This window comes from Eulemur rufifrons, chromosome 4, assembly GCF_041146395.1.
Source record: "Eulemur rufifrons isolate Redbay chromosome 4, OSU_ERuf_1, whole genome shotgun sequence".
In the NCBI taxonomy this organism is placed as follows: Eukaryota; Metazoa; Chordata; class Mammalia; order Primates; family Lemuridae; genus Eulemur; species Eulemur rufifrons.
Window position 1 is genome coordinate 28,592,030 of NC_090986.1, and position 25,885 is coordinate 28,617,914.

Genomic DNA, 25,885 nt, shown 5'->3' on the forward strand with positions numbered 1-25,885 from the left:
ATTTTAGAAAATATTTTAAAAGTGGATATCAAGCATTAGCACAGGATTCTAAAAAGTACAAGACTCAAAACCACAGTAAAGACCAGACTATACCTTTTTCCTTCTAGAAACAAATCAAATGAAAAATGAAGAGGAATTATAGATGAAAATTTCATCATCCTAAAATACAGGAACTGTGTTAGGTTCATATTATCAACTTTGGGGAACAGAGTGAAATTTGAATCAAACTTCTTTTCAAGAAGGTGGTCCTGGGAAACTGGCAACAACTCTGTTCAATGAGAGGTGGTGAAATGACAAAGAGGGTAGTAAACTCTGGAAGAAAACACGTAAACATTTCATTACTAGTCTAGTGCTGCATAAGAAATTTCCTAAAAGTGACCTGTTTACAACAGTAAACATTTCTTATATTACAGGTTTGGTGGGTCAAGAATTTGGGTGCCATTTAGCTAGGTGGCTCTAGAACATGGTCTCTCATGAGGTTATAATTAAGACTTTGGCCAGAACAGCTGTCATTTGAAGCCCTGACTGGAGTTGAAGGATCTGCTTCCAAGAAGCAGATTACTTACATGGCTGTTGACAGAAGACCTCAGTTCCTTGCTGGAATGGGCAGGAAATATCAGTCACTTGCTATGTGAACCTCTTTATAGGACTGCTTGAACATCCTTACAACATGGCAGCTGACTTTCCCACGGAGTACGTGATCCAAGATGAGAGAAAGGAAGACAGAAACTGCAATATCTTTCATGACCTAGCCACAGAAATCACATAGCATCATTTCTGCCTTATTCTATTTACTGAAAGCAAGTTATTAAGTTTAACTTATACTTAAGGGGAAAGGAATTCAGTTCCACCTTTTGAAAGGAATGTCAAATATTTGTGGACATATTTTAAACCACCACATATAGCTTCCAACATGTGAGTACAAGGGCCAGAGGTGTCAGGAGTTTATGGAAAAGACAGGGAAAGCCCATTTTAGAGCTATATTTTCAACTTTAAATCAACAACTTTTTAAGAAGTCCATTTAGAATAGGAAACTCATAGCCCTCACATTGCCATTTTTCCCTTCTGACCAAGTTTCATATTAATAACAGAAGCTTGGCAAACTAAGGAACACATGTAATCCGAAAATTTCTAACATAACACATGGAGGAAGAGAGGAAGAGAGGAAGAAAGGCAATAATAAATGAGGAATACGTCAACATCAACAACAGCCATGGAAGATAACAGTATAGAAGAACATATTAGCAGCTCACCAAGGAGAAAGACCATAGGCCCTGGGGCTTTTCTGCAAGAGGACTTCTTTCCAAAGCAGCCAAGGCACTGCAGAGTCTGTGGGGGATGGAGTAGTGATGGAAAGGCCAATTTATAATTCAAATAATTTTCCCCACTAGGACATTATGTACTCCTTTAACTGGATGAGCTCAGCTTCACTGGCACCATTTCAACATATATAGAGAGAAAATAATCACATTTCTTGCCCAAGTTTAACTACCCAAAGATCCAACTACTTCCACAATCCCCATCTGACAGCTAAGTGTCTAAAAAGAAGTCCACATCAGCCAGTCCTTCAGCCAACTTAGGCAGGAGAATCTGTATCATCCCTAAGGAGACAAGAAGAACCAAGATTCTACACACTGTATTTTAGAGAGAACACAGCCTGGGCAGTTGAGCCCCAATGCAAAATTGACTAAGAAGTAGAGAGGGCATTAAATATAGAATCTAAGCATAAATTCTGACACAAAGAGGAAAACATGTAAATATGTCTGTCTTTTCACATGCAAAAAACAATTTTTTTTACAGATGGATCAGAGGCTGAAAACTGTAAGCAATCAACTGAATCTACAAAGTGTGACATTATGAGTTACATGTGAATTCAGATCGTGTAGAACTTTCTTTTATTTGGTGGCTTCTGGTTGAGTTTGGCCGGCAGGAGGCAATGACAAGAGATCTCTGCTTCCGTGACATTCTGGCTTGGCCATATACCTTTAAGATAACAGTTTCTGGCAGGAGGGGCCCCCTTCCACTGTTCCAGCTCTCAGCAGGCACTAAGAACATATCTCTTTCCCATGCATCAAGAGGTGTACGTCCTGATGCTGCTAATCTCTGCATGTGTTCATGTACACTGTGGTTCCTGTAATTTGGCACACACCTTTGGAAACCAAAAAGTTCCCTTAAAAATTCCAACACTCAGTGCTGTTACCTGGTAGGAACATGACTAGGAATATGACTTGATATAATGTATGTATTTTTTTCAATTTACTTATTTTAAGTAGTTTTAGTTCTTTGTTTCTTTCATGTTTTGCAGTCTTTTTAGCCTCTGACTTTGCCTACATGGTTTTGATTTTTTTTAACTGACAAGTAAAATTGTATATATTTATGGTATACAATATATTTTCAAATAGGTATGCATTGTGGAAAGGCTAAATCCAACTAATTAAGAAATGCATCACCTCACATAATACTTAATCATATTTTATGATGAGAACACTTAAAATCTACTCTCAGCAACTTTCAAGAATACAATACATTGTTATTAACTATAGTTACCATGTGGTACAAGAGATGTCTTGAACTTACTCCTCCTGTGTAACTGAAATTTTGCATCCTTTGACCAACATCTGCCCAATGTCCCCACTCCTCTGGTAACCACCATCCTACATTACTTTTGACTGACATAATTCAGAACATTTCTACTTACTATTTCTTTGATATTCTTACATTATCAGTTTTTATACTGAATAAATTTGGTCTAAATTATTGGATTATTAGCATCTAAATAATTTTATTTAATACTTTTTCAGTTGTTATTCCCTTTATTCTTTCAGAACACTTTTTGGTACTGAAAGTAATGTGGCTACTAGAAAGCAATAAAAACATAATTGATATAATATAAACCAGTTTTTCAAATGTATAACTACTTACAAGCACACTTTTAAAGAAAATAGCCCCATTACTCAAATTATTATTAATAGAAAATGTCGCAACTTTCTGATTTTGTAGCCACCAAGTTGGCCTCATATATCTTGTATTTCATCAAAACTAAAAAACTTTTTAAGAAATGACTAACATATTTAGAGAAACGAAAAGCTGTAGGCTATTCAATTAAGCATCATACAGCTAGTCAGTAAAAGTGTTCTGCCACTGGGTACATTTTAACATGCTTATAAAATAGTGTGTTCTCCTTAGAAAAAAGATTATATACTAGCTAAAGGGTAATATTTTCTTGTATAGATCTGTTATTCTCAACATCCCTAATTTCCAGTTGCAAGTGGCTCTTTTTAAAATGCATTTTCAATATGCCCTATCTTTAAATGGATAATACTAGGACTTTTCAAACTGTCAATTAGCAATAAGCTTCAATGCATGAAACAAACACAATCTGACTAATGTGGGGTATACATCTCATTTATTTCAATAAATGTGATTTTACTTAGAAACTTGACCATTTTATACTGTAATTTAGAAGGTTTTATTCCAAGAAAAAAAGAAAATGGAACTTTTTAAAACTCTCTTAGTATTTAAATATTCAGCAACAAATTCAACGTAATAAATAAAATAGGTCGTAAAATTTGAGATAGAATTAGGATATTCATAGAAGTAAAACTTTAGAAGTGGTAAAAAAACTGCATCAATAATCAAGCATAGATTGTAGGACATGTAGTTGCTATTCCTCAGCTCTCTTTCTTTTCTACATGGACTTTGTACTACCATTTTTCTCAAACTAGTTAGTTTTTTGGATAGTTTTCTAGCAAAACAGATTCCATGGCATCATGCCCAGATTTTCTATTCCAGTAGTCTAGGATGATACCTAGCAATCTGTAGTTTTAAACTGTACCTACAGAACTCTAATGCTGAAGTAGGTTTGGTAATCACTGTAGCATCTATTCAGTGTCAGAACTATTAGAACATGGCCAGAATCCAAATTCTAATTTAATGTGACGTTGGGCAAATCACTTAACTTTCATGGCTTAGAAAATTTATGTTTTGGGAGAAATCCCTTTAGTTTCATGGCAATTGAGAGGCAAAAATAAAATCAAGTCATTACCATCTCAGTACTTGGCACATACTAGGCAGGCATATACAGTGTCCTTCCTGTTGACAGCAACTCTATGATTTTCTAATATTTTTGAACTGATTTCTGACAGACAAATTGACTCTTGTTTTCTAATTGCATATTCATTCTTACTTCTTTCATAAAGAGACTCTTAATATCAATGCTTGCCTTATTGGTCCTTTGTTGGCCCCGTAGAATCAAACTCCAGAAAACATCCATATCTCTAGGATTTCAGCTAATATGTCACCTGATTCTGATATTTGTACTTGCTTGAAGCATCTGACTCTGATCTAATTCTACCTCATGGACTCAGAATTACAAACTATGTTAGAACTAAATAATATCAATTTTATAGCTTGAGAACTAAAGATTAAACAGTTAAAGTGATTTATCTAAAGTTACACAGTACCTGATAGACTGGAAATAAAATCTCCATATTCCTAACATTGTATTCTTAGCTACTTAGTACAAATGAGTTCCAGAAAACAAAATGGCCAATTAGAATTTAGTCCTGATTGTACCACATGAATATAGACCTTTAGACTTTTTAAATTTGTGTTATAATTACCAATTATCAATATTTACTCTTGGTTATAGTTGGTGATAGTGTCATTTTTCCTGCAATTTTTGAGATAATTTATATCAGTTCCCTGTCCTTAACTATTTGCTAGAGCTGATAAACCAAGTAGCAAGATGCAATGACAAACTAGAAATGGATATACAGACACATAGGTGCACACACAAACACATATATACATATATATAGACACACACAATAAAATTTTGAAAAGGGACAAGTTTTCATTTTTACCAGAGCACTCACTTTCACATCAGAGTCCATTTTAACTTCATCTCTCCACATTTATCTATTTAGGAGATTATCTATATTGACTAGTCTCCTAGAATATAAACTGATTTTAATGTTTGTATAATATATAATTAGGAAATTAATCAGATATTAGAAAAACTTTTCAATATAAAATTGAACAGATTCAAACATTTGAAAGTAAAGAGCATCAATGCTATTGCATATAAGCTGCATTTTGAGCTCTTGGGCTTTCATATAGTGATGACTCATTAAATACATTTTGAATGAAAATAGTGAATAACTCTAAAAGTATTCAGCTTCATTACTTTGTAGCATGCATGATATCAGAAAATAATATAAAAAAATCTCTTGGCAGCAGTCATCTTCCCTGAGTTATTCTAATAACTCCACAAGAAATGACCTGTATTCAGCAAGTTGCATGTATACATATGCAACACTAAAACACTTAAAAGTAGCTATCTTAAGTAGATTAAACATCACCCAGACAAATGTGCTTGCATCACTGATTTATAAGTATGCCAACAAAGAGGAGCCTGTCTGTGAGTCTACTTTATCATTCTCAAATGAATTCTTAACAGCTCTGCCTTGGAAACGAGGGACCAAATTTTGCTTTCCTGGACCTGAATTGTGTAAAACTTGGCCCACCTCATTACAGCCAACAGGACTTGCCAGCACCCATTCTCTTCCCAGAATGTCAGGGAAATCATGGAAGAATCAAAGAAGTAACAGGGGTAATTGTTACTCAACTTCTCTCAGTACTGCCAGGATGTTTTAAATTGAGTGAAGTTGTGTTGAAAGTTGCTTTAATTTTCACCAGTATAACCTTTGTGACCATGGATTTGGGGCAACAATTGTACAAATAATTGGGAGTGAGTATAAGTCCCAGATTGACAAATGGAGCAGGAAACAAGCATACCACAAGAATTAGAACAGGTTGAATATTTATACCTCATGTTGCACAAGGGAAGCAAAATTTCTTTTTTATTGGTGTAAGTTTACAAACTGTATTTTGTTGGGAAAGATTATTTTATTAATATTCTACTTTATAGTATAAAAATATATTTTTACATATTAAATTTTGTATGTAAAAACAGTAGCAATTATTTGTTTGAGACATCCTTACTTGGCAAGATAAAATGTTGAAAATAGGAAAAGTAAAAGAATGCAGTATATTCTCTATTAATGATCATATCCCTTTTTTCTCCCCGTTTCTCAGAAATGGACAAAACAGAAAAAACTCTAAAAAATATTCCTCTATTTGAGAAAATTTAAGGAATTAACAAAGTTAATATCAAAGAGGTTTCTCTCCAAGTATAGAAGAAAGGCATTATTTATATTAATACTGCATACTAACTTTTAATTAGAAGATGACATTGACTCTGGATGTATTAATAAAATAAACCCTGACTTACTATACAAGAAGGATCACCTACATTTTATAAAATATTTGCTTGTGAAGCAAAGAACAGAAAGTTTAAAAATAAAGCTAAGTACAGTGAGAATTTGGGATATTGTTTTCAGACTCAAGTATTAGACAGGGAGATTCAATACAGAGGAATCAATTAGAAAAACAAAAGTAACTACTGAGGTGAGCTATGTGTTTTTTAAAAATAGGTTATTGACTTTATGTATTATATAATAGAAACTAGACAGTTATATATTTTTCTAATTAATACTTAATTTGACTAAGAAACTTGATTCTCCCAGAATTCTGAGTCCCAAGCTCATTAAAGTGCACACATCCCTTCAACTGATCAAACCACATCCAAAATGAAACCAAAACAATTTCAAAATTGTGGTTAATGAGTTTGGAAATCACAGATGACGGCTCTAAGCTTTAAAAAGTAGCAAAGAGAAAAATCATACATTATAGGAATTTCAAACACTTTAACATCAGAGATTCTCGAGTTCAAATTCAACCTCTAACATTTACTAACTACAGGAGCTTGAGTAATTGCTCTAAAACATATTACATATTCTCGAATATCTATTAGAAATTATAACAAGATCCTTGTGAGATAGGTAAATTGTATTAAATAAAATAATCATAGATATTTCATTAAGAAAGCTATAAATGTTAAATGTTTTCTGATTATGATACAGGTTATCTTTATCCAAAATGCCTGGGAACAGAAGTATTCTGGATTTTAGATCTTTTCAGATCTACCAGTTGAGAATCACAAATCCCAAAATTCAAAATCTGAAATACTCCAATAACTATTTCCTTTGACCATCATGTCAACACTCAAAAAGTTTCAGATATAGCAGTAGTTTGGATTTCAGATTTTTGGATCTGGGATGTTCGACCTGCAGTAATTCTCATGGTAGAAAACACATGGATGAAAATTTTAAAATGCATATTCTCAATAAGAAATAACCACTGTTAACTTTCTGGTGTCTATTCATCAGAATGGACATAGACACAATTTTAAATGTTTCTTTATAATGATTTCTGTAGTTCAATAGGTTTTTAAAATATGTAGTTTAATATATCAGTATCTCTTTTAACATTTTCTTTATCATTTTCCTTAGAAGAGATTTAAGCACTCTAAAATTATAAAAAAATTCACTTTAATTCTTATCTTATTCTTTCATTATAATCTTGGTGCTGCTATAACAAAATACCTGATAATGGATAATTTATAAAGAACATAAATTTATTTTGCACATTTCTAAAGATTGAGAAGTCCAAGTTCAAGGTTCCAGCCAGTTCAGTGTATGATGAGAATCCATTCTTCATAGATGGCACCATCTAGGTGTCCTCAGATGGTGGCAGGTGGAAGTCAAAGGGCCTAAGCTAGTTCCCCCAGCCATTTTATAAAGCACTAATCCATTCACTTAATCCCTTCCCCAAAGGCCCCACCTCTTAATATCACCACAATAAGGATTATGTTTCACTATAAATTTTAGAAAGGACACCATCATTAAACTATTGCACTGATTTTGTTACATTTAAATATTTACTTTTTCTAGATTCTTGAACATGTATTCTCACTGAGGACTATGCCATTCCCAATGGGGTAAAATTATTGTGGAGAAGGTACAAAAATGTTACATATTAAAATCATTAATGAACTTCTGAAAAGCCATAATACATAAATATATGTAAACATATTAAGCCATATATGATAATACATAAGCCATAGTGTACAAATATATAGAGTATATCTGTGGTATTAAAATTTCAGGGAGGAGTGATGAATTAGGATGAACTTTTAATAAAGGTTCCTTGTGGCCAAAAATAAAAATAGTTTAGAAATACTGACCTAGAAATCATCTTGGACATAATATGAGATTTATAAAATATAGTTTTTCATAAATGTTTAGCCAGATGGCCGAATATCATTTATTGAACAAAATATCTTTCTGTACTAATTTGTAGTGATACTTTTATATCCTATAATTTTAGCTGTCTTTGGTCTGCTGCTCAATTTCTTTCTATCCTGCCTCAGCTTTCCTCAGCATTAATTTTTAATACAGTTTTCAATGTATGTCTGTGTGTGTGTTTCAGAGATAGGGTTACCAGGCTGGAGTGCAGTAGCATGATCATAGTTCACTGCAGACTCAAATCCTGGGCTCACGCAATCCTCCTGGCTCAGCTCAGCCTCCTGAGTAGCTAGCACTATAGGCATTTGCCAGCACACTTGGCTAATTTAAAAAAAAAATTTTTTTTTAGAGATGCGGTCTTGCTATGTTGCCCAGGCTATAATGTATATTTTATGTTATAAAACTTCATAGATATCTTACATTAAATAAGAGATAAAATATTGTACATGATTTTCTATGTAAAATTGATTTCTAGATAAGCACAGGTGGCCTTTCTAATTTATACTGACCTTTAACAAACCTATAGAATATTAAAGGCAAACTATTTGGAAACTTCTGAGAAATGGCCCATCTTCATACCACAGCAGAAAACTAAAGCTTCATTTCATTATTCTATAGAAGCTCTACTTTTTCCCCCTAGCAATATGACATATGACTCAGGAATATATAAATATATATATATACACACATGTAAATCTTCCTACAGACCTAGCTGCATACTACTAAGGATCATATCTTAGGAGCCCTTATAAAGATTGTCTCCTATATTAAAAGCAACTGCTGATCTGTTGAAACATTTTATAGGTTTGTTCAGCTTCTCAAACTTTAATGAGCACACGAATCCCTTGGAGGTTTGTTATAATACAGATTCTGATTGAGTAGCTCTGTATGAGGCCTGAGATTCTGCATTTCTAATAAGTTCCCAGGTCATGGCATTGCTGCTGCTTACGGATCACACTTTGAGGAGCAAGGAATTCATAGGCATCTATAACCTAATGAAAGAAAATCAAGTAACTAAGGCTAAAGTTTTCTAAAATAGAATCAGGAGACTGCAAGGGGATTGCACTCATACATCCTAAAGTTCAAACTACAGAATGTTCCAACAGACTTGGATAAACAGCTGATGTCAGTATCCACCAGCTTTCAACATCTCTCAGCTGGTAGTACCCTAATGAACCAACCTATCAGAATAGGTTTTCGATTTAGGATTTCTTCCCAGCCAATGAACTGCCTCAGAAAAAAACTTTTCACAGAAATCCTCTATTTAAAAAACAAACAAACAAACAAACAAAAAAACCTCTCCTGCATTTGCCTTACAGGACACGGTTCATGGTTTCCCTGATTCAGGGTACCCAAGTTGCAATTCTTTGTTTGCCAAATAAATGCTATTTCCTTTGACCTCTATGTCAATCTTCTTTTTAGTTAACAAATCCATTTTAAACTAGCAACACAGAAGACCTAGAAATATTCTGAGAGTAAAGAGCAACTAAAGATAAAAATATTTGCTTTTAAAACACATCACACCACACACACATACTCAGACCACCTTGAACTATTCTGACCAAATTAAGAAATTTGCAGGATTCCTTTAAATTACTTTAATATTGATAATTTGAACTTATAAGTCTATAAAGATGAAGTAAAATACTTACAGGTTAGGGCTGGCCCTGAGAAAGATCCTAACACAGGACAAGGTCTAAAATAGAAGCATGATGATGGAAGCCAATGGAGACAGCCAAAATAGAGACACTCACAAATTCTGCTCTCTAATGAATTTGCCTCCCATTTCCTAAATGCCTCTCATTTCCTGAACTGATAAATGTTTCAATTTTTATTTTGCTATATAAGAATTGGAAGAAAAATATTTCAATTAATTTTATAATATAATCTCTCAAAACTGTTTATCTTGATGATTATTTATTTACTCAGTATGTTGGTTGACTAATCAACTTTCAAAATTAAAAGCTTCTTAAATCCCTAAAACATATATATTAAAATATAATTTCCTCCTACTAAAGTGAAGTTTTAAGTAAATATTTCACTCTGCCTCTCCTAAAATTAGTCTGCTATGAGAATGTTTCTCGAAAACGTATCTAAGAGCTGGCCACGGTGGCTCACGCCTATAATCCTAGCACTCTGGGAGGCCAAGGCCAGATGATAGTTTGAGACCAGGAGTTTGAGACCTGCCTGAGCAAGAGTGAGACCCTGTCTCTACTAAAAATAGAATTATTAGGTGTGTGCCTGTGGTCCCAGCTACTCAGGAGCCTGAGGCAGGAGGATCCTTTGAGCTCAGGAGTTTGAGGTTGCAGTGACCTACAATGACACTACTGCACTCTACCTAGGGCAACAGAGTGAGACATTGTCTCAAAAAAAAAAAGTATATAAGGCTTATCCACATCAGAAATATTCATGGTGCTTCCTCAACACTCACATGCACACCTAACACCTAGATCTTCAGTTACTTAATCAGATCTCCGGAAAATGGTTAAGAAATTTGCCTTTTGTTTTTCTCCCCATGTGGGGACCAGAAAGCCCACAATCCTAAGCAATGTAAAGAAGAAATAAGGAAAACACTGGGTTCTTTTATAACCATGGCACCATTTAACTCTGGACTATAATAATGAAATAATGTATTCCTCCTGTTTATGCCACTTCAGTTAACAACCCTATTATCACTTGAAGTTCCAAGCATCCTAATTGATGAAGTCAACAACTCAAAACTTTCTCTGACAACTGTACATTGCTTAAGCAATATAAACTTCAATTTTTCATTGAAATATAAAATATTTAAAAACCATAACTGACTATGACCTAGAAAAAATTTAGCCTTCAGTTTACTACCTCGAAGTACTTCATTTAACCTATAAAATAGGAATATTTCAATTTTATTTGTGTTAAAATATAGTATAATTTGAAGACAATATATTGGAAAGACTAGTAAACGACTGGAAGACTAAACAAAAATCAATAGTATGCCTGATAATTTTTAGAATGCAAAAACCCATATTTGATACCTAGAAAAAAATTCAAATATATCATTTATCTCCATTTACACCCATATCTCAGGGATACCTATAAGCAAATTTGCTATTCCATTAAGATGGCAGAGGTTAGAAAACAGTCTGCAGGTGATTGATTCTGCCACACGCTATTCTGAGTAACATGCTCATGAGATTGCTTTGCAAATATGTTAAAATTCATTCATGTCTGCCAATTATTTTCTTAGATTGCTAAATCTTTGTCTACATTATTCATATCTATCTGTATCCCAGGGATGCAACTTGAAACGGTAGAAAGTATAAGCCTTCTAAAGAATTCAGTACTAACCTTTTACATTGAATTAGAGACAAACAAAGCTGTTTGTACCCAGATACAGGATTAACCATCCTGCCAGGTTATTCCAAGGGCTGAATGGATCAGTATGTTAGCATAACTGCTACCTCTTCAGGACATATCATTAGGTCATGATCCACCAGGTAAGAAGTTCTGGTATAGATCATATTTGACAGTTCATTAATACAATATACTGTTGCTTAAAGATGGGATCTTCTCCTAAGAGTAGAAATCCCCACGAAGATGATGGCAAGGTCAGGCCGAGGGGCAGGATTCACTCAAAGGTAAAAAGCACCCAAAGGACACATTTAGTGTTAGTAAGGACTAAATGTGAGGAAGGCATTGGGTGTTGTCATTTAAATGGTTCTTAAATACATCTGTGTGGAACTTTTTCCAGCTTCCTTGATGAGGAAGAACAAGGCAGCTTTGTTGAGATCCAAAAAAGGAATTGTCAGGGGTAGGGGTGGAATACCTGAGACAAAACATTCATTTCCAACTCTGGGTACAGAGGCGTTAAGCATTAGTCATGATGAACAAATCCAGCTGAAACTCTGGAAGACTCCTGAGACCAGGCAGGCAGCAGTGCTGAGGAGGGAATTGGTCAGAGGGAAGGAAAACACCTGCTGATCACAGGGAGGCAAAGATCTTTGCTGGTGTCAACAGAAATAAGGATTATACAGTTTGGTACCACCCTGATAATACACATATCCGAGAATGTGTGTGTATCTACATATATTACTCATTATGTCAATTTCCTATAATTACTGTGTATCATGACTAAAGAAATGAATAGCAATTAAGTCATTCTATTTATAAGTTAGAGTACTGCTTAAAGATCTGTGAAGATGTTAATAGTTTCATTTAATTAAATATGCAATCTTGATTACAGCTAACACTGAAAGATGTCAAAGATATAGAATGTATGTCAGCATCAAAAATATTTATGGAAATCCAAAACCATTTTAATTTTCTGATTTGTATTAGCATCTGATATAGAATATTTTTCTTAAATTGCTACTAGAAAGAATGGCAAATCATAATTCCTAGTATTACTCTTTCTTTATGTGTTTGGATATAAATTAACAGGCAATCTATCTGCACATGTGCATATGTTTGTGTATGTGAATCTGTATAACAAGTGCCCACAAGGTTTGACCAGGAAGAGTTCAACATAAAGAATTATTAACAGGCCGGGCGCGGTGGCTCACGCCTGTAATCCTAGACTCTGGGAGGCCGAGGCGGGTGGATCGTTTGAGCTCAGGAGTTCAAGACCAGCCTGAGCAAGAGCGAGACCCCGTCTTTACTAAAAATAGAAAGAAATTATATGGACAACTAAAAATATATACAGAAAAAATTAGCCGGGCATGGTGGCGCATGCCTGTAGTCCCAGCTACTCGGGAGGCTGAGGCAGGAGGATCGCTTGAGCCCAGGAGTTGGAGGTTGCTGTGAGCGAGGCTGACGCCACGGCACTCTAGCCTGGGCAACAGAGTGAGACGCTGTCTCAAAAAAAAAAAAAAAGAATTATTAACAAAAAATTAACTGAGAGAGAATAAAGAGAACTCTAAAAACATATAGGAAGGGTAGGTAGAGGAAGACGATATAAAGCTGAGACAAGGCACTCAAAAAAGGAACAAATCTAGAAAATCCTCCCAACCCCATGACTGAGATTGAGACCTCATTGGAGAAAGAACAGCCACGGCCTCTTGATAATGAAAAAGTCTGCTGAGGGGCTAGACACGGGCTATGGAGAGAGAAGAAAACCACTTTTGGGGAGACCAGCAGAACTCACTGAGGCCTGCAAGAGTCTCTGAATGTTGCTGGGAAATTGTGCTCAAGGGTTGCCAAAGAAGCTCCTTAGGAATCTGCTTGCAGTGGTGTTGCACTTACTGGAGGTGAGTGTCAATGAATGTCCCATATGGTAAGCATGAGCCACAGGAGCAAGCGCAGAGAATCACATTGAAACCAGAACAGAAGTCCCTTCTTCCTGCAGTGCCCCTCCAGCACCTTCTACTAACAATGCTTAACCTCATGCCAGCTGGCAAAGTACAAATATTCATATGGTCCAGGTCAAATATCACAGGCCAGACAATGGCAGATAGTTTGGATTTGAAACGGAGAAGCAATAAATTTACAACTTGAACAGGTACAATTTACTCCTTATTGATAAAGTAGTGAGAACAAAAACATAATTAATTCCCTTTCTCTGTTATAATAGTACTGGGACAAAATATAGTTTCCTATCTTTAAGTTAACCAATACTGAGATCAAGCAAAAATAAGCTAGTTATGTGCTCCAGGAATTACCTGCTCCTGGTTGATAAGATCTGAGCAACCAAACATGTTACTTCTCCGGAGTAATAGCTTATACATTAAGACCTGCTTCGATAAAACTTCTTCTCAGTACCCACCAATCCCAAAGTTATTGCTTTTAAGTAAAAGCTTTGTATAATCCAACTAGTTTCTTACTCTGTAAGCTCCATCTTAAAACCATCCCGTCCCTGGGTTAAAACTGGAAAAATGTGCTCTGCTGACTTCTCTGTTCTGAGATTTTACTAAGGCTCTCTCGGAACAGTTCTCTCTTACTGCAGTAAGCCTATCTTGCCTCAATCCCAGATTTTTCCAGTAGTTTGGAGAAAGTTCAAGTCAACAATAGAATTCATAATCCAATCAGGAGAAGTTGTAGAGCCTGTGTTTTAAAGAGCTAAAGCACTAGAAGTAATGTAAAAGGCAGTTTAGTAAAAGACAGAAATGCCTCTTTGCATATTATGCTTGCCTTCTAAGAACATCTTTTTTTTTTTTTAGTGTATTTATTACTTGAGCTGATTACTTATTGCCATGTTCTTATTCAAGCAGTTTTGGAGACCAAATGAAGAAGGTTAAAAAAAGAGAACTCTATGAGACACTGGGTATAAACAGTGCTTTTTCGAATCCTAAATGCAGTATTCAATAGAGATCTAGAGTCAAGAAAATCTGCACTCTCTGGCTAGAATCTAACTCTGCTCTGGCACCTTGACAACTGAAACTGACAGGAGTCAGAGCCCTGAACATCAGCTCTCTTTGGGTCAGAAGTCATCATTAGCGACAACAAGTGAGGCCTTTTTATATAGTTTCTCAGGAACCAGAGGCAGACACAAACTAAATGGGGTCTGCATTGTAGATTTGATGGTCAGGATAATAGATGAAAGGGAGAGTAAAGAGAAGAGGTAAGTTAATTTGTATTTTAAAGGCAGGGAAATAAGTACATGAAAATGATATTCAATACCATTACCCATAAGGTAAATGCTAATTGAAATCGCAATGAGCTATCAGTACACAACTATCAGAACAGCTAAAGTGAAAAATTTTAACAATAGGAAATGATTGGCAAGGATGCAGAGAAAGTGAATCACTCATATATTGTCGGGGGAAATGTAAATGGTACAGCCATTCTGAAAAACAATTTGGTAGTTTCTTACATAACTAAATATACAATTACCATAAGACCCAGCAACTGTACTTTTGGGTATTTATCCCAGGGTAATGAAAACTATGTTCAAAAACCTGTACACCAATGTTCATAGAAGCTTTATTTCTGCTAGAAAAAACTGGAAACAATTCAGGTGTTTTTCAACTACTGAATGGCTAAACAAACTATGGTATAACCATACCATGGAATGCTACTCAACAGAAATGAATAAACTATAGATACATACAATCACTTAGATGAATCTCAAGGGAATTATTCTGAGGAAAAAAAAAAAAAGCGAATCCCAAATGGTCACATACTGTATGATTCCATTTACATAGTATTTTCAACAAAATGATTGAAGTGGAGAACCAATTAGTGGTTGCAAGGGATCAGGGATGGTAGAAGGGAGGTGGGTGTGGATATAAAAGAGCAATGTGAGGGATCCTTGTGATGAAAACATTCTGTACCTTGGTTGGATCAATGTCAATATCCTGGTCACAATATTGTTCAATACTTTTGTAAAATGTTACCATTGGGGGAAACTGGGTAAAGGGTACATAGGATCTGCCTGTATTATTTGGTTACAACTGCATGTGGATCTACACTTATCTCAAAATGAAAAGTTTGATTATAAAAAAGAATAAATGGCAGGAAACCATCAGAAAAAAGGAAGAATCTCTTCCTTGGTTATCTTTCACTTAATTTAAAGAAAGAGGCTGTGTGGGCTAAGGCTTTGCTGTTTATTTATTTTTTTCTCATTTGGAGACATGAAAGTGGGAGATGGGCTAAAAGAGAAGTGAAGAGGATTGTTAGAGCTTCTGCTTGTGTGTCATGTCTCTCTCTTCTCTGCCATCTCAGAGATTTCAGCAATGACTTATTTTTCAAGGCCTTTTAAAACTGATGTGGGTTTGTTTTAAATTCAACACCATGAGAAGTTACATGAAAACTGAACGCTGTGCTTCCCTATGACAGATTCTAACAAGCTGAAGCCATCAAAGGACCCAGAACTTGAGTTGACTCTAATACACCAGACCCTCACCGGATCTAAAAGAAGATTCTTTCCTGACAGAACAATAGGTTTGTTTTGAGCAATAGGATTTGTTTTAACCAAATACGTACAGACTTACAGATTCATTTGTCCTATGTAGAGAGCAAACTTTCAATCTTTAATTAGCATACACACCACAAATTTTGCCTTTTTATCACTTAAAACCTCCTAACTTTGCCCCTTCAGCAAATTATTTAGTAAATTGCTCCACTGGTATATGTGTGTGTGTGTCTGTGCATGTGTGTGTTTGTGTGTATGTGTAGGTGCATATGTCTGTGCCTATGTGTTTGTGAGTCTATGTGTGTGATTGTGTCTGTGTGTCTGTATCTGTGTGTGTCTGTGAGTCTGTGTGTTTCTGTATATGTCTATCTGTGTGTGTATGTCTGTGTGTACATGAGTCTGAGTGTGTCTTTGTGTGTCTAGACGTGTGTGTCTGTGTGTGAGTCTGCGTGTGCACACACATACACACGTTTCTTTGCCTGGCAGGTAAATAAACTCAGCACACAAAAAAATAAAATTAAAAGGCTTTCTTTTGTTTTTTTTAAATTCTTTGTCAAGCTTTAGGATGCAAGCAAGAAGGCCCAGCTGTATTTTGATTAAATATTTGTTTACTAGACAAAAAGTTGTGGTAAAAGGGACTAATAAATAGGACAAAAAGAAATGGGTTATATTTAATCTGAATGTAGCGGGAAATTTAATGAATATTTAAGAAATCCCAAGTTCTAAACCTCATTTAAATCTGAAGTTTCAAAACAATAAAATTCCTATTATAATAAATGATAAAATCACTGTACTTGATTATTGCATCTTTCATTCATTCTAATCTCTTTGGCTAAATTAAATAAACATTCCTTAATTCACTGTTGTTTAAAACTAGACTGGTCCCCACTGTACATTATTAAGAAAGCTTTTTATTCTTTTTGCATTTTCCATAGAGTTGTTTTCCTTTTAATGCGAGCACATAATTATTGCTAAATAGCATCATTAGAAATACATAATTTTTACTTAATAAAAGAACATGCAAAATATTTATCTCACTTTGAATCTTCTGAAATTATTTAAAAGCTTTCTGTAAAATAATACCTTACAAAATAAAGAATTCAAAAATTAATCCATCAATTTCATAGTCAAACTTATACCATATCAGAAAACTTCCAGAAATTCGAACAGCAATTTACATCATCTACAGATTCAAAAGGGTGACAAGAAGACTCATTTTTATTCCTAAGGACACATGCTGTATTGAGTTCAGTTCTATAGCCATTTACTAAGCAATAACTTTTTAAAATATAAAATATATTTTTAAACATATAAAATATGTTTTTAAAATATAAAAGAGGGAGGCATATAAATTTTGTGCACTGTTCTCTGCCTGCAAAAAGTTCACATTAGTTAAACTTTGGTAAAATTAACCTAAGCAGTATGTTATTGCTGCCTTACAAAAAAAAAAAAAAAAATTTGGCTATATTCCTGTCTTCATAGTCTTTTTAGAAATGAAGCAGAAAAGTAATGGTAGCTGAAATGAACTAGAGCTTTAATTTGCATCATAACCTTGTAAGAGTAAAAGAAAAGCTTTAAGGAAAAATGTTATCTACTTCAAAGTCATTTACCCAGCCTGATCCAGATTATAACATTCCCCTTATATTTTTTGTCCAGATCAATTATATCTATTCTTCAAGACACACATGCGACACTATACCAACCTAGGACACCACCAGTGTAACATTCAGCATTTTATGTTGTATTTAAAAATGAAAAATGCTGCCAATTAAACTACAGTGCACTATCAAATTTAATCTAATGCCTCAATTTTAATACGTATTTTGGTTTCAGAGATGGTAAAATATTTTTAAGAAAATGTGTGTTAGAATCCATAAAATAACAATATTCCTTACATGTTAGATGGAACCATAATGACTGTTTATTAACAGAGCTGTCTATTACCCTACACAACCATGCCAAAAACTCCTAAGCTTTTCAAATAATATTCAATTTAGGAAGAAAAACAAAAAACAAAAAACAAGGAATCAAGGACATAGCATAAAACCTCAGCCATAGCATTGGGCAATTAATAACCTCCTTGACACTTCTCTCATCTCCAAAATGAAAATATTGATTATAAAACATAATAGCAACAAAATACCCAAATAATGTTCATGATAGTAATAGCAAAATAATCAAGTGTACTTTTTGTAGTCAAATAAAATTAGACTCTGAAATCCATTTCACTTCCCAAGATTACTTTCTGTTAATATTTGTCTTGATCTTTTAGGTTTAGTTAGCCTAAAACATTTTTATCAGCATGTAAAATAAATATTTACTATATATTAACTAGTGTTGAAATTTAAACAATTTTAACAGTGTGCTTCAATATAAACAGCTTTCATACCAAAAATATATCTATAACCTAAAAGAAACATCACACCTTGACCATAATTTTTTCATGAAAGATGCTGTTCATTCTCTCCTAGTGTTAAAAAAGAACCAAATATATTTTCATTAAATCATTTAATTCTAATTCAAAAATTCTACTTTTTCCATGTCTTTGCAGAATGAACAGAAAAACAGAAAAGAAATGAAGGTTAGCTCCCACTCTACCATATGTAAATCTAGAATTTCCAGCACTATTCTTTGCTATTCCCATTTTATTATACATTTTTCTTTAATCTCCACTCCCCAAATTAGCATATCTGTCATTCAATTATCACATCAATCCTTGACATACCATGAGATTAAACTATTCCAAATATTTACACTTATATTGTCGCTTTGATGGCATACGCTGTGTTAACTCTCTCATTCTATTGTATGGATGCTCTGTGAAACCTTGCCTTGTCTACATTATTCTGGAAGATATTAAACAGACACCAGCACAGTGCCTACCTTATTCTTTTATACTTTCTATAAAAATACAATAGATGATTGGGCAATAAATATAATGACAATAGTTTTTCTACTGTGAGCAATTTTTAATTTTACTCTGATTTCCTAAAGATTTTACACTCCCTTCACTGAACCACAGCCAACAGGACTTTAATATTAATCTACTTATTTTAAAGATGATTCTCACCCACCAAGAATTACTATTTCCTGATGACTTACCATGTAGCAAGCACTACATTAAATGCTCTGGTTCAGGCACTTCATTTAGTACTCACAATAACCCAAGATGTAGTTATTATTAACCCCAATGCATGAATGAGAAAACCAGATCTCAGAGAAATTAAGAAATTTTTTCAAGGCCACCCTACTCCCTAATGCAGAACTATAATTCTTTCTTTTTCTCTTTTTTTTTTTAAATTTCAGAATATTATGCGGTTACAAACATTTTGGTTATATAAATTGCTTTTGTACCATTTGAGAACTACAATTCTAATGTGCTCATTCACACTAGAGTGTGTACTCTTCTCACTATACTTCCTGTCAACAAGAACATCAACAATGAGTAAGAAAATGCATCCTTAACCATTGTATCAATATTTATTTTCAAAATTTTATTTGTCTGAATGTACCACAGTTTATTCACCCAGAAAAGGACATCTTGGCTTCTTCTCAGTTTTGGTTTTCAACTCCTTTGGGTAAATACCAAAGATCACAATTGTTGGACTGTATGGTTAGAGTAAGTCTGGTTTTATAAGAATTGCCAAAATGTCTCCTACAGTGGCTATACCATTTTGCATTCCCACCAGCAATTAATGAAAGTTCTGGTTGTTCCATGTCCTTGCTAGCATTTGGTGTGATCAATGTTCTGGATTTTGGTCATTCTAATAGATGTGTGGTGGTATCTCACTGCTATTTGAATTTGCAGTGACATATGATGGCAAGCATATTTTCATTTGCTTATTTTCTATTTGTATGTCTTCTTTGATGAAGTGCTTATTAAGTTCTTTGGCCAATTTTTAACAGGCTGCTTGCGTTCTTATAGAGTTTTTTTTGTTTGTTGGTTGGTTTGTTTGTTTGTTTCTTTTTGAGACAGAGTCTCTGTTGCCTGGGCTAGAGTGCCGTGGTGTCAGCCTAGCTCACAGCAACCTCAAACTCCTGGGCTCAAGCGATCCTCCTGCCTCAGCCCCCCAAGTAGCTGGGACTACAGGCATGTGCCACCATGCCCGGCTAATTTTTCTATATATATATTTTTTAGTTGTCTATATAATTTCTTTCTATTTTTAGTCGAGATGAGGTCCCGCTCTTGCTCAGGCTGGTCTCAAACTCCTGAGCTCAAACAATCCGCCCGCCTCAGCCTCCCAGAGTGCTAGGATTACAGGTGTGGGCCACCACGCCCAGCCTCTTATAGAGTTTTAAGATTTCTTCATATATTTCGGATAACAGTCCTTTCTCAGATGTGTCTTTTGAAAATGATTTTCTCCCAGTCAGTAGCTTGTCTTCTCATTCTCTTGAAATTGTCTTTCTCAGAGCAGGATTTTTTTAATTTTAATGGAGTCCAGCTTAATAATTATGTTTTTCATGAAGTATGCCTTTAGTGTGGTATGTAATAAGTTATCAACACCAAGGTCATCTAGATTTTCTGCCATGTTCTCTTCTAAGAGTTTCATAGTTTTGCATTTTACCTGTAGGTATCTGATCCATTTTGAGTTAATTTTTGTGAAAGATTTAAGGTCTGTGTCTAGATTCATTCTTTTTTTATATGTCCAGTTGTTCTATCACCATTTGTTGAAAAGATTATCTTTGCTCCATTGTATTGTCTTTGCTCCTTCATCAAAGATCAGTTAACTATATTTATGTGGGTATATGTCCATGTTCTCTTTTCTATTCCATTGATCTGTCTGTTCTTTTACCAAAATTACACTGCCTTGATTATTGTAGCTTATAATAAGTCTTGAGGCCAGGTAGTGTCAGTAATTCTGGTTCTTCTCCTTCAATATTGTGCTGACTATTCTGGCTCTTTTGCCTGTCCATATAAACTTTGGTATCCGTTTGTTAATATTCACAAAATATTTTTTGGGATTTTTGATTGGTATTGCATTGAATCTACAGATCAAGTTGGGAAGAATTGACATCATATTGACAACATTGAGTCTTCCTATTCATGAACATGGAGTATCTTTCCATTTATTTAGTTCTTTTATTTCTTTCATCAGAGTTTTGTAGTTTCTCTCATATATATCTATACATATTTTGTTAAATTTTCACCTATGCCTTTCACTTTTGAGGGTGCTAATGTAAATGGTATTGTTTTTCATTTCAAATTCCATTTATTTATCACTGGCCTAAAGGAAAGCAATTGATCTTTGTATATTAACCTTATGTCCTCCTACCTTGCTATAGTTGATTTTTAGTTCCATGAGTTTTCTGTTGATTTTTTTGGATTTGCTACATAAATGATCCTGTCATCTGCAGACAGAAACAGTTATGTTTCTTTCTTCCCAAGATGTATATCTTTTATTTCCTTTTATTGTCTTATTGCATTAGCCAGAACTTCCAGTATCATGTTGAAAAGATATGATGAGAGGGGATATAATTGCCTTGTTCCTGATCTTACTGGGAAAGCTTCTATTATATCTTCTTATCATTAAGTAGTGATGTAAGCTATAGGTTCTTTATAGTTATCCTACCAAGTTGAGGAAGTTCCACTCTATTCTTAGTTTATTGAGAATTTTTATCATGAATGGGTGTTGGTTTTTGTTAAATGCTTTTCCTACATTTATTGAGATGATCATAGGACTCTTCTTTTTTATCATGTTCATGTGATGAATTATATTAATTAATATTCAAATGGTGAACCAGTCTTGCATACCTGGAATAAATCGCATTTAGTCATAGCATAAAATTCTTTTTATACAATGTTGGATTCAATTTGCTAATTTTTAAAAAAAATTATTTTTAATTACTATGGTTACATAATAGTTGTATATATTTACATGGTACATGTGAAGTTTTGATGCAGGCACACAATGTATAATAAGCAAATCAAGGTAACTGGGGTATCCACCACCTCAGACATTTATTATTTCTTTCCAATTTGCGAATACTTTGTTGAGGATTTTTGTACCTGTGTTCATGAGAAATATTGATCTGTAGTTTCCTTTTAATTTCTTTGCCTGGTTTTGGTATGAGGGTGATGCTGGCCTCCTAGAATAAGTTAGGAAGTATCCCCTCTGCTTCTATCCTCTGAAAGATATTGTAGAGAATTAGTATTTCTTCATTAAATGTTCAGTAGAATTCATCAGAGAACCCATCTAGGCCTGGTGTTTTCTGTTTTGGCAGGCTATTCATTGATTCAATTTTTAATAGATACAGGCCTTTTCAGATTATCTACTTCTTTTTGTGTGAATTTTGGCAGATTGTATCTTCCAAGGAATTGGTCCATTTCATCTAGGTTGTCAAATTTGTGCATATAGAATTGTTCATTGTATTCCTTTATTATCCTTTTAATATCTGTGTAATCTGTAGCGATGTCCCCTCTTTAATTTCTAGTATTTGTGTCCTCTCTCTTTTTCTCTTAGTTTGACAATAATACACTATCTCCATTCCAGGCCAACATCCTGAATTCCAGACCAATAGAGCTGAATATCTCCTAAACATCTCTAATTGAATATATCACAGGATATATCTAACTACTCTTTTCTAATACTTAACTCATTAGCTTTTTTCTCTACCAAACTTATTTGTCCTCCAGTATTTTCTCTCTTAAATAATAAAACCAGTATTCACCCAGTTGGCTCAAAGTAGAAACCTGTAATTCCCTCTTTCACCTTCTTTTCTCTCAATCCACACATCTAAAACTTATCCATCTGCCTTTTAATTGCTGAAATTTTTCATCTTGTTTCCATTCTCACCACTGTCACCCTATTTCAAGGATGCCAATGCTATGACTGCTAAAATTGTCTGTAAATTGGTCTATCACCTGGATCTACTCTAATTCATTTTTAATTCTAAGCAGAATGATCTTTATAAAAGCAAAGTATCACTTAATTAAAATCTTACAATGGTTTTCAACCCCTTTATGAAAAAGTCTAAAATTCTTAATATGGCTTGTAAGATCCTTCTTGATCTTGTTCAGCTTCATTTTGCCATTTTTCCAGTTGCCTGAAACTGACTTTTACTTGTTCAATTGAAAAGAAACAAAAGTATGTGTAATTCAGACCATCTTGACATATTAATATATAGCAAATAACTTCATCGTTAAATGACTCTGATCTACTTGTAAAAAAAATACTCTGATATTGAAAGGAAAAACTTTTTAAAAAATTAATTAAATATCACATAGCTAACTAAAGACAGTATAATTTGTTTGGAATTATTTGGTCTTATCAAAATTGCTGACTGAAAAATTACTAAGTTTCCTAACAGAAATTGAGTTAGGGACTGCCTTATCATTTGTGACAGCCTTTTTTGTATCATAATACAATGCTAATTTTAATCTAGTTTTCTGTTTATTCAATAACACACAATTATATTGGTTTATGACATGCAACTAGACATAAATATGACCTAGAGCCATTTGAGGGCATTAAAATTTCAGTTTATATATTGTTTTACATGATATATTATTTATGTTGCGCTATTAACTTACATAGAATTTTCAAAAGTAAATACAAAGTAGCTATTTTCTTCTCCCATAAATCTATAACTAGAAAGATAGATGTATTAATTTTCATTTTTCTGAGATCATATTATCATAAATGATCTGCAAGAACAATGCTTACATTATTCATTGAAAAATTGATTGTTTCATTGCCATGGCCATTTTAATATGCCTCTTAGATTATATAAATCTGTACTAAGTCTAAGGATTTCAGGGGATAATATCCAGAGTGATATTATCCAAATAATGGCAACCAAACTAATATTAAAATATGTTAAATAAAAGGACATTAGATATAATAACCAAGAATACTATCTAAATAATAATAATTAAACACAGAGGATAAACATGACTAAAAATGTGATTGCATATTATTTTACAGCAAAAAAGGAATAAAAGTTTTGCTATAAATCAATTATATGCATTAGCATGTCCATAGAATCTATTAAAACATTAATTATAAAAATATTTTCAACTTAAGGCAAGCATTGATAAAAAAGAAAACAGACTTATATGTTTTCTATTAAAGGAAGGGGATAAAAACTTAAAAATGACATTCTATATTCAAAAGACAAGAAAGGGGGTAAAGTAAATGAGAAAACACTAGCCTATACTAAAAAAAAAAACAAAAAACTAACGACCCAGTTTTAAAAATGGGCTAAGGACTTGAAAGAGATATTTCTCAAAAAAAAGTCATACAAATTAAAAATGACCAACAAGTATATGAAAAAGATGCTCAACAACACTAATCATCAGGGACTAGAAAATTAAAGCCACAGTGAGATATTACCTCACACCTGCCAGGATGGCACATATCAAAGAAAGAAAGAAAGAAAAACACAAAACAAGTGTTGGCAAGGACATAGTAAAATTAGAACTCTTTCACTATTGGTAGAAAAGCAAAATAGGTGGCTTCTATGGAGAGCAGTGTGTAGGTTACTACAAAAATTAAAAACAGAATTACCATATGATCCAACAAGTGATCCAACAAATACCTACTGCTGGGTATTTAGCTAAAATAATTAAAATTAAGATCTCAAAGAAATAGTAGCACCCCTATGCACATTGCAGCAATATGCACAATAGTCAAAATGTGGAAAAAACCTAATGGATCAATGGATAAAGAAAATATGGTATATACATACAATGGAATAAATACTCTTCAGCCTTTAAAAAGAAGGAAATTCTGCAGTATGTGACAACATGGATGAACCTGAAGGATATTATGCTAAGTGATATAAACCAGTCACAGAAAGACATGATTTACACAATTCTACTCTTATGACTTATCTAAAATAGTCAAATTCATAGAATCAGAGTGGAATGGTGGTTCCCAGAGCTGGGAGGAGGGGAAAATGGGGGGTTACTATACTAATCAAAAGGCATACAGTTGCAGTCAAGCAAGATTAATAAGCTTGAGAGATCTGCTATATAACACTGTACCTACCTAGTCAGTAAGAATGTGTTATGCACATAAAAATTTGTTAAGAAGGTAGATCTCATTTGAAGTGTTCTGGCCACAATAAAATTCTTTTAAATAGTGATGAAGAAAAGACATTTAAGAAAATAAGTGTAAAAATATTTAATTCCTCCTACCCAAATTTAGATATAGTACCATAGACTAAAAGTATTTTTAATATTGTCTTTAAGATATTAACTTAAATCCAAAAGATGAGTAAATACGTATTAATCAAATGAAACAAACAAAAAAATTTATCAGGAGTTTCAGAGTCTACCTCCAAAAGCATTAAATTGAATCTAGAGGTTCATTTTGCAATAATAAATTTTAGAGTGATAAAGTCAAATCTACAATAATGATGTATAGACATGAACCTGTAGGTACTATGGTAGTTTTAAAATATGTCCACAAATACTTAAATACTGCTCCCTTCAAAAAGTGGAAGTCTAATTCTCTTCTGTTGAAGGTTGGCTGGACTTACATCACTCACATCTAATACACAGATTAAAGCAGAAGTGATGGTATGCAATTTTGGAGACTATGTCCTAAAAGGCACTAATACTTCTTCCTTATTCACTCTATTGTTAGACCCACTAGAAAGGAATTGAGGCTTCCTTTGTGATCTGTTGAGAGAGTGAGGCCTCCAGCCAACAACCATATGAATGAGCCTTCTTAGACGCAGATATTCCAGCCCCAGCCAAGACTAAATCCCAGGCTCATGTCTTGACTGCAATTTCATGAGATACTCTAAACCAGAAACACCCAGTAAAGCATTTCCACGCTCCCTGCTTGTCAGAAGCTATGAGATAATAAAGGTTTTTGTTTTCACTTGCTGAGTTTTAGGG

The 25,885-nt window shown here is 33.9% G+C and overlaps 1 protein-coding gene across 1 annotated transcript in view; it reads right to left on the minus strand.

Moving 5' to 3' along the window:
* The window catches only part of GPC5 (glypican 5), a 1,319,614-nt gene that overhangs the window by 1,160,966 nt on the left and 132,763 nt on the right, over positions 1 to 25,885 (minus strand). The window lies entirely within an intron of this gene.